Source organism: Onychomys torridus, unplaced genomic scaffold, assembly GCF_903995425.1.
Source record: "Onychomys torridus unplaced genomic scaffold, mOncTor1.1, whole genome shotgun sequence".
Classification (NCBI taxonomy): domain Eukaryota; kingdom Metazoa; phylum Chordata; class Mammalia; order Rodentia; family Cricetidae; genus Onychomys; species Onychomys torridus.
The window spans coordinates 332,215-349,036 of NW_023411183.1; the positions used below are offsets into that span (position 1 = coordinate 332,215).

A 16,822-nucleotide genomic window follows, 5' to 3' on the forward strand; every position below is an offset into this window, starting at 1 on the left:
GGAGAGGCAACATGGCTCTAGAAGTTGAACAGAAGCTACATGATAATAAGTATAGAATATCTCACTTTGGAATTTTTCCAAAGGGCCTTGTGCCGAAAAGTGGAAGATGGAACATTTCAGCCCAGTTTTCCCCAAGTCAACAGTTTATCTTTGACTAAGCAGCATGGACAATGGCCAAAAGGATACATTCAGAGGTGAGTATATATTATCTCAATTGCATTCACTTTCATAATAACACAAACACATCCCCATTATAGCAACTCCTGGTTTTTGAAACTACAATCGCATATAAAATAAATACCAATAGAGAAATTAAAAACTGAACTACGTAGAAAGATATGATGTTACCATTCCCTGATTCTTAAAAGGGGAGTTCTTAGCTTTAAATGTCTATTATTTCTCAGGGATGTATGGGATAGCTTCTTTATCAAGTGGCACACACAAATTAAGTTCATCTCAGAAGTGGTACATGCGAAGCTTCATAATAAATCCCAGGACACTCTGAAGATAAAATCTTTTCATTCACAACACCAAACTGAAATAGTTCTTTTTTTTCTATGATCAAACACTATCACTAAAGTGACTTTTGAATAAAATGAGTTTATCTGACTACATTTTAAAGTTATGGAGTTCCCTTTATTGGTCAGGAGGCAACCCTCCAATGATGGCACCCATCGGAAGATGGCAGAAAAACCTCAATTATAAAAAGTCTTCAGTCCACAACATTGGACGATAGAGAGCGATCATAGTGGGGATTGGACTTCAGGTTCACAAATCATCAGAACTTCCAACCATTGAAATTAAATCTTCCAATAATTCTTCAATTCTTAAAATATCAAATTAACTCTCAAGATGCACCGACCTTGAGGGAAATATTAGTCACCAAATCCTGTGCTTGTCGATTGCCACTTTTTTTTTCAAAAGCAATACACATGTCTCATATCTAGAATACCTTCACTGTATCTGAAAATTTGAAAAGTTCATTCACTTTGTTCCATTGCTTAAAATTATCACGACCGTTAAATAGTTATCATTTCTTTCATCCACCTCTTAAATGGGACATATTATAGGTAGAGCATGTGCGTATGTTTCTCTCCTGTATTTTCTCTCCTGTTCTGTTTGCTGCAAGATACATACATACGCCAATATTACATTAAATAAAGTGTTTTCTTTTGGCGGCACTATTGAGAATGCAAGCCGCTTATCTTTGCCAATGTATTGCCTCTAGAACATGAAATTCACAGGTGACATCATATTCCTCGAGTCAGTGACGGTAGGTTGGTGGATAATAAGTGTAAATACCAACAGATCACCGTTTTTCCATTCTCATTCATTCTCACACAAACACCTTTGAATTGATGACCGGTCACATTAAGAGTGAACCCTTAAAACTTCTCTTTAAGAATACTCACAAATACCCAACAATATGGTTTCATCTGATTATAGTCACTATTAAAGTTGGACAAGTCAACGATTCACAATCATTATGAAAATAAACTTTTCACAACACACTTACTTAGTAAAGTAAGTATAAGACAGGAACTACCTGAAAGTTCCACATTTGACCTTCTAGGTCGTGCTTTTATGATCTCCAGCAATTCATAAATTTTCCTACCCACTATACTTCTAGTCTAAGAGTGGGAAATATCCTTAGACCAATCTTATGTAGGATCACAAGATGCTTGAGATCCTTTGAAATTTATAGAATAAACTTTGAATTAATTGTGTGAATATAAAAAACCTTATTCATTGCGGTTTTCAAGGACACCATATGAGTAATGTTTGTTACTTTTAGCTGCAATTTTTCTCAGATTCCTCATTCTGTGCAGTGCAGAACTGTGGCCTGGATTCAGGAAAATGTCCTGAGAGCAGCATAGCTGTTTGCTGCTATTGATCTGCCACTCCTGTCTGCAGACAATGAGATTTCCAATGAGACAGGTAAGAAAAACTCTACAGAATGGTCCTCATTCGTCAGGATTACGCATTATCTTACAAAACTGAGGAAAATATCCAAGAGAAGTCAGAGCAAATTTATTCCTTCTCTTATTTAGTATTATGAAACGTGCATCACCATTCTCTTGAAATAGTAAAGAATGAACATTAAAATCGTCATTGGATGTTATACTACGACCAACTGCAGAGTGATTGTTTGCTGCAGGAAAACTTCATTCCTCTAGTGCTGAACAATCATGCTTTCCCGCAACATAATGTAAAAACATAATTCAAAAAAGTTAAGCAAAATTAATCTTTATAACTGTATATTCAATAATGATATATAGCTCATTTAGGTCTATGCTTCTAATGATGTTCCAGCAATCTTTCTATCATTACATTTGCAGAAGGTTTAGAAATTTTGGGTTTATAAACCCAATAGTATACTGTTTGCTGTATAAATAATAAAAAACTTTCAAATTCCTTCGTGATTATGTCAATTTTTTGCGTGTCCAATTTTAAGAGAAGTTAGTTTATGAAAAATATACTGAAGGCGTTCTACGACTCTGTTATGGAGGAGCTGTTCCACAGACCTAAGAGATGCAGGAATATAGAAATCTTGCATTTAAAGAAAGCGATCTGCATGTATTACAGCATGTTCATTGGAAAACAATTCTATATAAAAGCTAGCATATTTATCATTACTAGTACTAAATTTGGTTACTGGGGTTAATTCTAATTTTAAATTTTTAAACATTCTTTTCTTTAGAGAATTTTGTTATTTTTTCTTTTTTTTTTCAGAGCTTAGACAAGAACCAAGTCCTCTGCACTTGCTAGGCAAGCACTCTACAACTGATCTAAATCTACTAAACCCTACTTTGACAATTTAATTACTAATGTTATTTGAGTGACATTCAATGACCTCCAATTGTAACTTATCTACCTATCTTAATTGTTCTCTCTTAATTTTAAATAATTAAGGAAAAACTTCACTAAATATACAATTTATTGGTAACCCAAATACTGTATATGTAGCCTCCAGTGGAGTATGCTTGATTAGCCAATCGGCCACCTTCTTAAGCGATTAATGAGTATTTTCTCTTATAGTAACTGGAGGGTAAATAGCTCCTTTTAGTCTCACAGCTTGTACGTATTTATATGCACCCATATATGCTTGATGATAGGTCATCTTCCTATGCTTTCAGCATGATATGTATGATAACAGTACCTAATTATTTTATGTATTCAACTGCCCTGCTGTGTCTGTTAACTTTCTACTATCCTTGCAGTATTTTCTATGACCTCTGAATTCTAGAGTCTTTTTGGATCTTCTCCCATGGGTGTCTGAAACTTGAGATATATAGACTGTACACTCAAGCTGTATTAAAAAATACTTAATTTAGTGAATATCTAAGCACAATTGTAAACAATTCATGATATATAGATGCTCCCACTACCCATGGAAGTCTTCAAATTCTAATTAATAAGCATAGTTCAAAAATTACTTACTCAATATGTCAGATATTTTTAATAGATTTACTGATTCCAATGTATCAATTTATTAGTATATTGCAAAATAATATATGTTATATATGTATTATAATATGTATGTTGTATTACATGTACTGTGCTGCCTTAGAAGGAATGAGGAGTTATACACATGTTAAGTTCATCCATCTGAAGGCTAAAATCAACGGAAAATATAATACCTCCACATAAAAGAGTCTGAGGCAATACCTGAAAGTAGATCCGCACAACACGATATTCTAATGTGTCACATATAACTGTAGGAGCAATACTTTAACAGAAATATATGAAAAAATTTTGATTTTTCTGAGTGTTATTCAATAATATCTGTTAAACATAATTTATTAACAAAAATAAAATTAATAAGTCTGTGAATGAGTTTCTTTACAAACACAGAAAAATGATAGTAAGAAAGCTGGCATGCAATAAATTCTGTTAATATACTTCAAATACAGTGACATTTCTGCAAATTTACAAAGAGAAGCACTAGTAAAGGGACTGTTTTATTTCAACTCTAAAAACAGTTCTGACTATTCCCCAATGGAATGTACACACATTCACTAGTCACTATTCAATCCTGTAAAATTCAGCAATGATCTACTTACTAAAGCTCCCAGAAAGAGTCAAAGTTTTATAATGATTAAGAAATTTGAGAACCTATGCTAAAAAGCAAACTGGTTATCAAAATTATTTCACAGGCCATTTTTCTTCTTTTGCACTATTCAATTCATTATGTGTGAATAGTAACCTATTGATGGAACCAAAAGAACATGTTTCATGCACTATAAGCCATATTCTAAGGACTTTGCAAGACGAATTATACCAGTAAGACAGAGGCACTGAACAGATGATACGAGAGAAAAGGTTTATTAATTTATATGCACTATAAAGAGTATGGGTTTATGAGAAGCACTGGTAATTGATAACATACTTACAAAGACGGGACATCTCTTTTTTAAGGATTTGTGAGTTCTGACAAGCTACACAAATCCAGTTATCATTCCTATAAACCAGTAATACAACCATCACAGTAAAGATCCAATCGTGTATTAAAAATATAAAAAAGAAGAATAGGCAACACAATAAGATTGGGAAGTAAACATGGAGACAGTAAGTAATGGAACACGAGTGAAAAAGGTGTGAAGTCGTAGCCATAACAGTTTATGTGTGCAAATATAATAATAATGAAATATCCAGTAAAGGAAGATAGACATTATAAAATATGAAAGTATTCACTAATCAGAGCCCATACTTTCCTTTGTACCCTTGAGAAGGAAAGTGACTTGTATGATAAACAATCCTGTAACAGGTCACAGAGAATGGGTTAAGAATAGAAGATAATCACAATTTCAGACAAAATATCACCTCATTTTTGACCGCAGATATGGAAAATGTGCATGAAATGTCCAGTAAATCATTATTGCAAACCAGAAGAAGACAGACATTGCCTACAGATAATCTGTGAGTTTTATCTCAACCATAAGGACCCCTTGGGATGTTCTCACATCCATAGCTCTATGCTTCTCGGTACTCACACACTGTGTTCTTGCACATTTGTGAAGCACAGAGACACTCCAATTGGTCCAAGGCTAATATATGACCCTCAGTACATGGTTGCCTCATCACACTCACTGTCTGTTTTCCTCTGCCTCTGTTGTTCTTCATTGGCTATCCCAAACCACAACCTGTATCCTGCAGCAGGATACATTGGAGGGCTTTCACTGTGGCCTTGCCGCACTGTTGGCTTAAAGCTTAATCACTGTGCTTATTGCCTTTCAAGGTCACTTTTCCAAGGAAAGTGGTGAGTGGTTAATAATATCAAAAGAGCTCCAAACTTTAATCCGCCATATTGTGGCTTGGTCCACCTTGTCCTACTGTGGAATGCTGGCTAGAACCTCTCCTCCCTCTGCTGACAAAGATGCTCCATGTTGAACCATGGACATATCATACTTGTATGTAAAAGGCGTCGGATTCTTGCGTTCCATGGGTATTAGCTGGGATATCCTCTGCTTCCTTGGCACTTGGAAGTTACACTGTGGCTTTCTTGTCTCTCGGAATCGTGCCAGACACATATCAATGAAAGCCAAGTTCCATATATTTAGCATTGCTGGGTTCTTCTGATGTCTGGGTCAATCTCCCTGTCTACCACAGCCACCAAGGCGGAAAAGGTCATGGTGGCTAGTGGAATCTTCTATCCTTGGCTTCCTAGGTGCAGGCCCTCCGTTGGTTCTATTTTTGCCGTAATGTTATATTATTTAGTAGCCAGATAAGACTAGGTTATTATATCAGGAATAGGCCACATGTCTAGAAGGCAAATAAACCCTCCTAAAACAACAGTATCAAAATTAACATTAGTTCTTATGATAAGGTGAGTAAATTTCTAAAGATGAAGGTTCCATTGTATCTATGTGCAAATGTGGTTTTACCACTATAGTGTAGGTTTCATCATTGGGCTATTATGTTTTTAATCGCAATTGTTAATTATAGATTCCTTTATAATGGAGCCCACTAAGTGATTTCATTGCTAAAATCCAGATTTTATTTTCCTAATTGAGCAGGACCTCAGTATACATCTGGCTTTTCTGAAACTGTTCTGTGAATAGTCATGTTTTTTGAACTCTAGAGATTTACTTACATTCTGTTGCTACTTCTGGAATTAGAGATGCCAGTCATAGTACCCTACAATATTTCCTCTAATATAAACCAACTTAATATTATGTTTATTGAATAGAATTTTTAAGAGAAATCATTGCTATTCTTATTTCTAGTTGTATTAATCACATGTTGTTCTTACAATTTTTGAAAGTGGATTCAATGAAATTTTTTTCTTTGACTCAATCTCTGTGACAAATATATGTAGATGTATAATTTTAATTTATTTCAGCTTTTAAATATACCACGATTTGTACTAAGGGCATCAATGCTGTTTTCTTAGAACCCAGGCCCTTTAGTAATTAAATGCGCCTCCATTTGGATTTGAAGTGATTATACTGAAAGATACACAGCATTTAAAAAGGTGTGAACTGTAAGCTTTTGAGAATTATAATACTTCACCAGTCGTTGCATAATATATGTGCGCATTGGTAAGTTATAATGTAGACTTAGTAAGAACTAATATTAACCCCAATGTCACAAATGCGCAGACATCAGAAACAAGTTACTAAATTGAATTCATGGGAAGACCCCTTCCGTATTTATCCTCTGAGGACAAATTCAACATTTCTAACTGTGTTAAGTGTGATGGATACAATCCACTTTCTCTTCAAGTCATAGATATTATAACATTTGTCTTGATACTGTCTTCTTTCAATTCATTGCTTTCATTGAACTGGTATAGTAGTTCTTTTCTAAAGCTCTCCCACAAAATAGGGTTTCACAGACGTGCAGCGTGTATTATGTACACTTTTTCCAGAGAATTCACACACAGTTCTAAAAATAATACAATATATTAAGTAAAAATATTTTCCATTTCCACATCGTTAAATAAAGTGAGAAAAAAACGAAAAAAATAAAGATGGCTACAAAAATTGTAGACCTTGTACTCTGGTGGGGTTTTGGATCCTTGTTTTGGGGTGAGTTATTTGTCTTTATTATATAATCAGGCTGGAGGGTCGCAAATTCAAGTGTTATCAGTATTGAAAAATTCCTGCTGGTCAGGAAACAGAGTTATCCAAGGTTATAAGTATCATAATTACACCTATAAGAATATCTCACTCTGCTGACTATTGTAGTTATTCATTCTCCTTACATATGGATAGGACTACAGGTAGCTTTTCTTCATTTTGAGGTTGTATGACTGTGTCTAATTTGGGAGCCAGTCCTCAGTAGGGAAGCTTCCTGGTTAATACAGATTGATCTTTTCACTTTTGAAGTGTGTGATATCTTCAATAAGATATTTCCTTCTTATTGTAAAAGGTACAAAGGACATGGGCAACTGCTTATATTTTGGGAGGAAGTCTCTTGGACTCCCTAAAAACAACAATTCAAAAACTGGTTTCCATTGCTTGGCAATGAGGTTTATTAAGCAATATTTTATGGTAGTCTAATGAAACCTATATTTCTAAATTTCAGGCATTGACAATTAAGGAATATCTCAGAAGGTAAAAATGCCTGAGGTGCAAGTGAGATTACCTGAGTTCAGTCCACAAAAATTCTTGAGTGAACATGTGCAATCTAGGGATGATGAGCAAGAGAGAGACTTATACACGAAAAGCCCAGGAAGTATGCAATAAATAAATCCAGGCATATGCAAATGGATGAGTAGAACCACTATTAAAGGAAAAGTAAAGCAACATCTGCTTGTGGAGGTTATTCTCTGTCTTGCCCATAACATTTAAATTTCAAACATTTCACACACAGTGCCACACACATAAAGATACAAAATAATATAATCTCACACAAATATAATGTAGTCAAAGTTTCACAAATATTTATAAAGATGAATCACTCAACAAAAAACAATGCAGCAGGAGATATGGTATTTTGTAAGTGACTTTTTACATTTACAAGGTAAAATTTTTTGTGTACCAAAACAATAAAAATACAGTGAGCAGTCATGGGACTGCATATTATAAGGTCACACCTACATGATCTTATATCATCCTAACAAGGTAATATAGTGAGTTGAATTCCAGCATTTGGTGGAAAATTTTTAATGTGGATTTCATATAAACACTAATATTTGCACTAGAAAACCATTGCACTAAATCTGCAGCTCTGTGTGGTCTGTAATTTCCTCAGGTGTATTTTTATTCAATATCTGCAGGTATAATTTTAAAATATACCAGTTGGTTCTGTCCCTGGTGTTTGCCATTGAACAATTAACAGGAACCCTCATCTTTTACCCAACATATCTCTGGGATTTGATTTTTATAATGTCCCATACAGTGAGAAAAACATTCTTATGAATCCCCTTATTTGGCTCACAGGGCTGAGTAGTCCCTACTGTAATTATAACTGTATAAAAAGAGAAAGTCAGCTGCTGTACTAACAGGACCATCATGGGCAAAATCTGCTCATATTGAGACTCTGCTTCAGCTCTACAAATTTCCACAGGTGAGGAGTTGTATGGGAGAAGAGCCAGGTCTATTTGCTGACATTTTGGGCTATACTAAAGAAAAAGTCAGACATTTGGATTAGTAGATATTGATGACAAGTGTCCAGACAATTGGAGATGGACTTCTATTTCAGTCACTTGGAAAGGAAAGAAAGGGAGGATGGAGTAAACAAGGAGAATTAATAAAGATGGAGGACAGGCTAGTAATTTTCTGAAAAATTCTGTCAGATAAATTTGACTTTAATTAAAGGTGAATCCATCATTGTGCTGACCATTTCCATCTGTTTCTGCAGAACAGGATTGTGCATAATGCCATTGTTCTTTCTCTTGTTCCAAACTGTTTTCTCTTCAGCTCACTGTTGGTCCTTTTGATCCTAATCTTCAGTGACCGAAGGTCAGTTTTACTTCTCTCTACCAGATGGCCCCCAAAGACACATCTCTGTCTCTTGCAATGGTCTCTCTGATTGTTCATTTTGGCTGGAACTGGGTTGGTTCTACTTATACCAGATGATCACAGAGGGACTCAGTTTCTATCAGATATCAGAGAAAAGATGGAGAAAAATCGAGTATGCATAGCTTTTGTTGAAATGATCCAAAGTACCTGGAATACATTTTCATACAAATACTGGAAAGTTCTTGGCATGGTCCAGGAATCATTCAGCCAATATCATCATCATTTATGGTGACAATGATTCACTACAAGGTTTAATGCGAAATCTAGGGCAACAGATTTTGACAAAGAAAGTTTGGCTCATGACCTCTGAATGGGACCTTACTAATATCGCTGACTATTTTTTGCTGGATTCACTCCATGGAAGTCTCATTTTTTCACAACACCATGAACAGGTCATTGAATTTAAAAATTTTATCCAAACAGTTAATCCTTATAAATACCCAGAAGACAATTACCTTCCTAAATTGTGGATGATGTTCTTCAAGTGCTCATTTTCAGAACTGGATTGTCATCTGTTGGAGAACTGCCAACCCAATGCTTCCTTGGAATTTCTGCCTAGATACATTTTTGACACAGCAATGAATGAAGACAGCTACAATACATACAAGGCTGTTTATACTGTGGCGCAGAGTCTCCATGAGATGAGTCTTCAGCAAGTACAAATGCAACCATTTGGAAAGGGGGAAAGAATGGAGTTCTCCCCCTGGCAGGTAATATCCCTTCCAATGAATTAGAGCATCAACAATGTGACATTTTAAGACTTTTCACAGGCACCAAACAAGGTATTACATATTTCAACATTTTACATATAAAATTGAACATATGCATACTACCTCCATATGCATATATACAAATTTGTCTTTGTGGATATGTGTATTTATACATATATTATATGCAAAATGTTGAAATATGTAAAACCTAGTTTGGTAGCCTACACCAGAGATCATGACCAGTGATAGTCACTCAATAATGTATTTCTGGTCAACCTCTCACATCCACTTTAAAATATGTTCTTGCATCACTTTCAGCTGCATCCTTTCTTGAGGAATATCCATGCGGGAGCCAACATGGCTCTAGAATTGGAACAGAAGCTACATGATACTAAGTATGATATTCTCAACTTTTGGAATTTTCCAAAGGGCCTTGTGCGAAAAGTGGAAGTTGGAACATTTTCACCCAGTTTTCCCCAAGGTCAACAGTTGTCTTTGACTGAGCAGATGGTACAATGGCCAAAAGGATATTCAGAGGTGAGTTATATATTATCTCAATGCATTCAACTTATCATAATAACACAAACACATCCCCCATTATAGCAACTCCTGGTTTTGAAACTAAATCCCATTAAAATAAATTCCAAGTAGAGAAATATAAAACTGAACTAGTAGAAGATAATGATTTACCATTCCCTGATTCTTAAAAGTGGGAGTTCTTAGCTTTAAATGTCTATTATTTCTCAGTGATGTATGGGATAGTTTTTATCAAGTGGACACAAATTAAGTTCATCTCAGAAGTGGTACATGCAAGCTTCATAATAAATCCCAGGACACTCTGAAGATAAAATTCTTTTCATTCACAACACAAACTGAATAAGTTCTTTTTTCTTTCTATGATCAAACACTATCACCTAAAGTGACTTTTGAATAAAATGAGTTTATCTGACTTACATTTCTAAAGTTATGGGAGTCCTTTATGGTCAGGAGGCACACCAATGAATGGCACCCATGGAGAGATGGGCAGAAACCTCAATCAAAAAGTCTCAGTCCACACATTGGAAGTAGAGAGTAATAGTGGGATTGGATCAGGTTCACAAATCATCAGAACTCCAACCATTGAAATAATTCTTCCAATAATTCTTCAATTCTTAAAATATCAATAACTCTCAAGATAGCACCGACCTTGAGGAAATATGTAGTCACCTATCTGTGCTTGTGATTGCCACTTTTTTTTCAAAGCAATACACAATGTCTCTATTAGAATACCTTCACTGTATCTGAAATTTGAAAAGTTCATTCATTTTGATTCCATGCTTAAAAATTACAGACCGTAAATAGTTATCATTTTTCTTTCATCCACCTCTTAAATGGGACAATATTATAGTGAGCATGTGCGTATGTTTCTCTCCTGTATGTTTCTCTCCTGTTCTGTTGCTGCAAATACATACATACCCAATATTACATTAAAAAGTGTTTCTTTTGGCGGACACTATGAGAATGCAGCCCTTATCTTTGCAAATGTATTGCTCTAGGAACATGAAATTCACAGTGACATCATATCCTCAGTCAGTATAATAATGTAAATACCACAGATCACCTTTTTCACATTCTCATTCATTCTCACACAACCACCTTTGGAATGATGACGGTCACACTTAGAGTGAACCCTTTAAACTTCTCTTTAAGAATACTCACAAAAATACCCAACAATATGTTTCCATCATGATTATAAGTCCTATAAAGTTGACAATCAACATTCACAATCATTATGAAAATAAAACTTTCACAACACTTACTTAGAAAGTAAGTATAGAGACAGGAACTATCTGGAAAGTCCATTTGACCTTCTAGGTCGTGGCTTTTATGATCTACCAGCATCATAATTTTTCCTACCCCACTATACTCTAGTCTAAGAGTGGGAAAATCCTTAGACCAATCTTATGTAGATCACAGATGCTTGAGATCCTTTTGAAATTTATAGGAATAAAACTTTGAAATTAATTGTGTGATATAAAAAACCTTATTATTGCGGTTTTCAAGGAACCATGAGATTTTGTTAACTTTGCTGCAATTTTTCTCAGATTCCTCATTCTGTGTGCAGTGAGAACTGTGGGCCTGGATTCAGGAAAATGTCCCTAGAGGGCAAGGCTGTTTGCTGCTATGATTGCACTCCTTGTGCAGACAATGAGATTTCCAATGAGACAGGTAAGAATAAATCTACAGGAATGGTTCCTCATTTCTAAAGGATACTGCATTATCTTACAAACTGAAAAATATCCAGAGAGAAGTCAGACAAATTTATTCCTTCTCTTATTTAGTATATGAAACGTGCATCACCATTTCTTGAAATAGTAAAGAATGAACATTAAAATGTGCAATTGATTTATATCTACGACCAACTGCAGATATTGTTTGCTGCAGGAAACTTCATTCCTCTGTGCTGAACAATATGCTTTTCCCGCACACATAATGTAAAACATAATTCAAAAAAGTATCAAAATTAGATATTTTATAACTGTATTTCAATAATGATTATAGCTCATAGGTTATTCTAATGATTGTTCCCAGCAATCTTTTTCATACATTGCAGAAGGTTAGAAATTTGGGTTTAATAACCCCAATATATACTTTTTGGCTGTAAATAATAACAAAACTTTCAAATTTCCTTAGTGATTATGTCAATTTTTTGCTTCAATTTAGAGAAGTAGTTTATGAAACAATATACTGAAGGCAGTTTCTACACTCTGTTATGGAGAGCTGTTCCAAGACCTAAGAGATGCAATGGAATATAGAATCTGCATTTAGAAGAACAGGTCATGAATGTATTCACAGCATGTTTCATTGGGAATAAAATTCTTTAAAAGCTAGTATTTTCATACCTAGTACTAAATTTGTTACTGGGGTTATTCTAATTTTGAAATTTTTAAACAATTCTTTTTCTTTGAGAATTTTTGTTATTTTTTCTTTTTTTTTTCAGAGCTTAGGACAGAACCAAGTGCCTTGCACTTGCTAGGCAAGCACTCTACAACTGATCTAAATCTCCTAACCCTACTTTGACAATTTAATACTATGTATTTGAGTGACATTCATACCCTCCCAAATCTGTAACTTATCTACCTATCTAATTTGTTCTCTCTTAATTTTAAATAATTAAGGAAAACTCACTAAATACAATTTATGGTACCCAAATACTGTATATTGTAGCCTCCAGTGGAGTACTGCTTGATTAGCCATGGCCACCTTCTTAAGCATTAATGAGTTTTCCTCTTATAGTACCTGTGAGGTCAAATAGCTTTTTAGTTAAGTGTAGTATTTTATGGCAACCATATATGCTTGATGATAGGTCATCTTGCCTATGCTTTTCAGGCATGATATGTATGATAACATACCTAATATTTATGTATTCAACTGCCCTGCTGTGTCTGTAACTTTCTATTCCCTTGCAGTATTTCATGACCTCTGAATTTAGAGTCTTTTTGGATCTTCTCCCATGGGTGTCTGAACTTGAGATATAATAGACTGTACACTCAAGCTGGTATTAAAAAATACTTATTTAGTGAATATCTAAGCACAAATTGTACACATTCATATATATAGGAATGCTTCACTTACCCATGGAAAGTCCTTCAAGATTCTAATTAATAAGCATAGTTCCAAAAATTATGTAACTCAATTATGTCAGATATTTTAGGATAGATTACTGATTCAATGTATCAAAAATGTTATAGTATATTAAAATATATATGTATATATATGTATATATATATGTATGTTGTATTACATGTACTGTGTGCCTTTAGCAAGGAATGGAGTTATACATGTTAGTCATCCATTGAAAGGTAGAAAATCAAAGGAAAATAAATACCTCCACATAAAAGAGTCTGAGGCAATACCTTGAAAGTAGATCCCAACAACAGATATCAATGTGTCACAATAGATGTAAGGGAGCAATATTTACAAAATATATGGAAATAAATTTGATTCTTCTGATGATTATTCAATAATATGTTAATAAATTTATTAACAAAATAAAATTAAAAGTCTGGTGATGAGTTTCTTTTACAAACACAGGAAAAATGATAGTAGAAAGCTGGCATGCATAAATTATTGTTAATATACTTCAAATACAAGGTGACTTTTGCAAATTTACAAGAGAAGACTAGTAAAGGACTGTTTTATTTCATACTCTAAAACAGTTCTGATATTTCCCCAACTGGAATTACAACAGTTCACTAGTGCACTATTCAATCCTGTAACAATATAGCAATGTCTACTTACTAAAGCATCCACAGGAAAGAGTCAAAGTATTTTATAATGATAAGAAATTTGAGAACCTATGCTAAAAAGCAAACTATTATCAAAATTATTTCACAGGCCATTTTTTATCTTTTGCACTATTCAAATTCATTATGTGGATATAACCTATGATGTGGAATCCAAAAGAAAGCATGTTTATGCACTATAAGTCCATATTCTAAAGACTTGCAAAGAGATATACCAGTAAGACAGAGGCACTGAAAGTATATACGAGAGAAAAGGTTTATTTAATTTATATCACTATAAAGATTATGGGTTGTATGAGAAGCTACTGGTAATTGATAACTACTTACAAAAGAGGGACATCTCTTTTCTTTAGGATTGTGAATTCTGAAATGCTACACAAATTCCATTACATTCCCCTATAACCTGTAATACAACCATCACAGAATAGACTCAATGTGTATTAAAATATAAAAAGAAGATATAGAAAGCACAATAAGTTGGGAAGTAAACGATGGAGACAGTAAGTAATGGAACACGAGGAAAAAGGTGTGAGTTGTAGCCATACAGTTTATGTGTGCAAATAAATAATAACTGAAATATCCAGTAAGGAAGATATACATTATAAATATGAAAGTATTCACTACAGAGCCCATACTTCTTTGTCCTTGAGAAGGAAAGTGATGTAGATAACAATCCTGTGAACAGGTACAGAGAAATGGGTTAGAATTAGAGAGATAACATCAATTCAGACAAAATATCACCTTCATTTTTTACCAGATATGGAAAAGTGCATGAAATGTCCAGAAAGTCATTATGCAAACACAGAGAAGAAGCATTGCCTACAGAAATCTGTGAGTTTTCTCAACCATAAGGACCCCTTGGGGATGTCTCTCACAATCATAGCTCTATGCTTCTCGGTACTCACAACTGTGGTTCTTGCACTATTTGTGAAGCACAGAGACACTCCAATTGTCAAGGCTAATAATAGGACCCTCAGTTACATGTTGCTCATCACACTCACTGTCTGTTTCCTCTGCTCTTTGTTCTTCATTGGCTATCCCAACACCACAACCTGTATCCTGCAGCAGATCACATTTGGAGGTGCTTTCACTGTGGCTCTTGCCACTGTGTTGGCTAAAGCTATCACTGTGCTTATTGCCTTCAAGGTCACTTTTCCAAGGAAAGTGGTGAGGTGGTTAATAATATCAAAGGCTCCAAACCTTATAATCCCCATATGTGCTCTGGTCCACCTTGTCCTCTGTGGAATCTGGCTAGGAACCTCTCCTCCCTTCCTTGACAAAGATGCTCATGCTGAACATGGACATATCATACTTGTATGTAACAAGGGCTCAGATTTTGCGTTCCATGGTATACTGGGATACCTCTGTTCCTTGGCACTTGGAAGTTACACTGTGGCTTTCTTGTCTCGGAATCTGCCAGACACATTCAATGAAGCCAAGTTCCTATCATTTAGCATGCTGGTGTTCTTCTGTGTCTGGGTCACATTCCTCCCTGTCTACCACAGCACCAAGGGGAAGGTCATGGTGGCTATGGAAGTCTTCTCTATCTTGGCTTCTAGTGCAGCCCTCCTTGGTTTCATTTTTGCCCCTAAGTGTTATATTATCTTAGTAAGGCCAGATAAGAACTCAGTTCATCATATCAGGAATAGGCCACATTCTAGAAGGAATAACCCTCCTAAAACAAAGTACAAAATTAAACATAGTTCTTATGATAAGTGATAAATTTCAAAGATGAAGTCCAGTTGATATCTATTGCAAATGTGTGTTTTACCACTATAGTATAGGTTTCATTCATTGGGCTATTATGTTTTTAACCAATTGTATTATAGATTCTTTATAATGGAGCCAATAGAGTGATTCATGCTTAAAATCCAGATTTTATTTTCATATTAGCAGGACCTCAGTATACATCTGGGCTTTTCTGAAACTTTCTGTGAATATCATGTTATTTTGAACTCAGAGATTTACTTACATCTGCCTCTGCTCTTCTGGAATTAAAGATGGCCAGTCATAGTACCCTACCATATTCTCCTCTAATATAAACAATTAATATTTATGTTATTGATATAATTTTTAAGAGAATCATGCATATTCTAATTTCTAGTTGTATTAATCACATGTTGTTTTAAATTTTGAAAGTGGATTCCAATAAATTTTTTTCTTGACTTCCAATCTCTGTGACAAAATATGTAGATTATAATTTTATTTTATATTCAGCTTTTAATATACCAGATTTGTACAAGGGCATCAATCTGTTTCTTAAGACCCCAAGGCCCTTTAGTAAATTATCATGCTCCATTTGGATTTGAGTGATTATACTGAAGAACACAGGATTTTACAAAAGGTGAATGTAAGCTTTTGAGAATATAATACTTCACCAGTCGTTGCATAATATATTGCATGGTAAGTTATAATGTAGACTTAGTAAGAACTATATTACCCAATGTCAAATGGCAGACACTCAGAACAAGTTACTAGATTGAATATCATGGAAGACCCCTTCCTTATTTATCCTCTGAGGACAAATGTCACATTTCTAACTGTGTTAAGTTGTGATGAATACATCCACTTTCTCTTCAAGTCTAGATATTTAAACATTTGTCTGAATGCTTCTTTCAATTCATTGCTTTTCCATGAACTGGTATGTATTCTTCTTCTAAAGTCACAAATAGGTTACAACGTGCAGCTGTATTATTTTACATTTCTCCAGAATTCATCACCAGTTCCTAAAAATATATACAATATATTAAGTAAAATATTTTCCATTTCCACATCATTAAATAAAATTAAAATTGTACAAAATTGTTAGACCTTTACTACTGTGGGTTTTATCCTTGTTGGGGTGATTTATTTGTTC

The 16,822-nt window shown here is 34.5% G+C and overlaps 1 pseudogene; it reads left to right on the forward strand.

The window, feature by feature from the left end:
- Positions 1-5,759: 5,759 nt before the first annotated feature.
- On the forward strand, positions 5,760-15,684 carry LOC118574991 (annotated as a pseudogene).
- Positions 15,685-16,822: the final 1,138 nt, after the last annotated feature.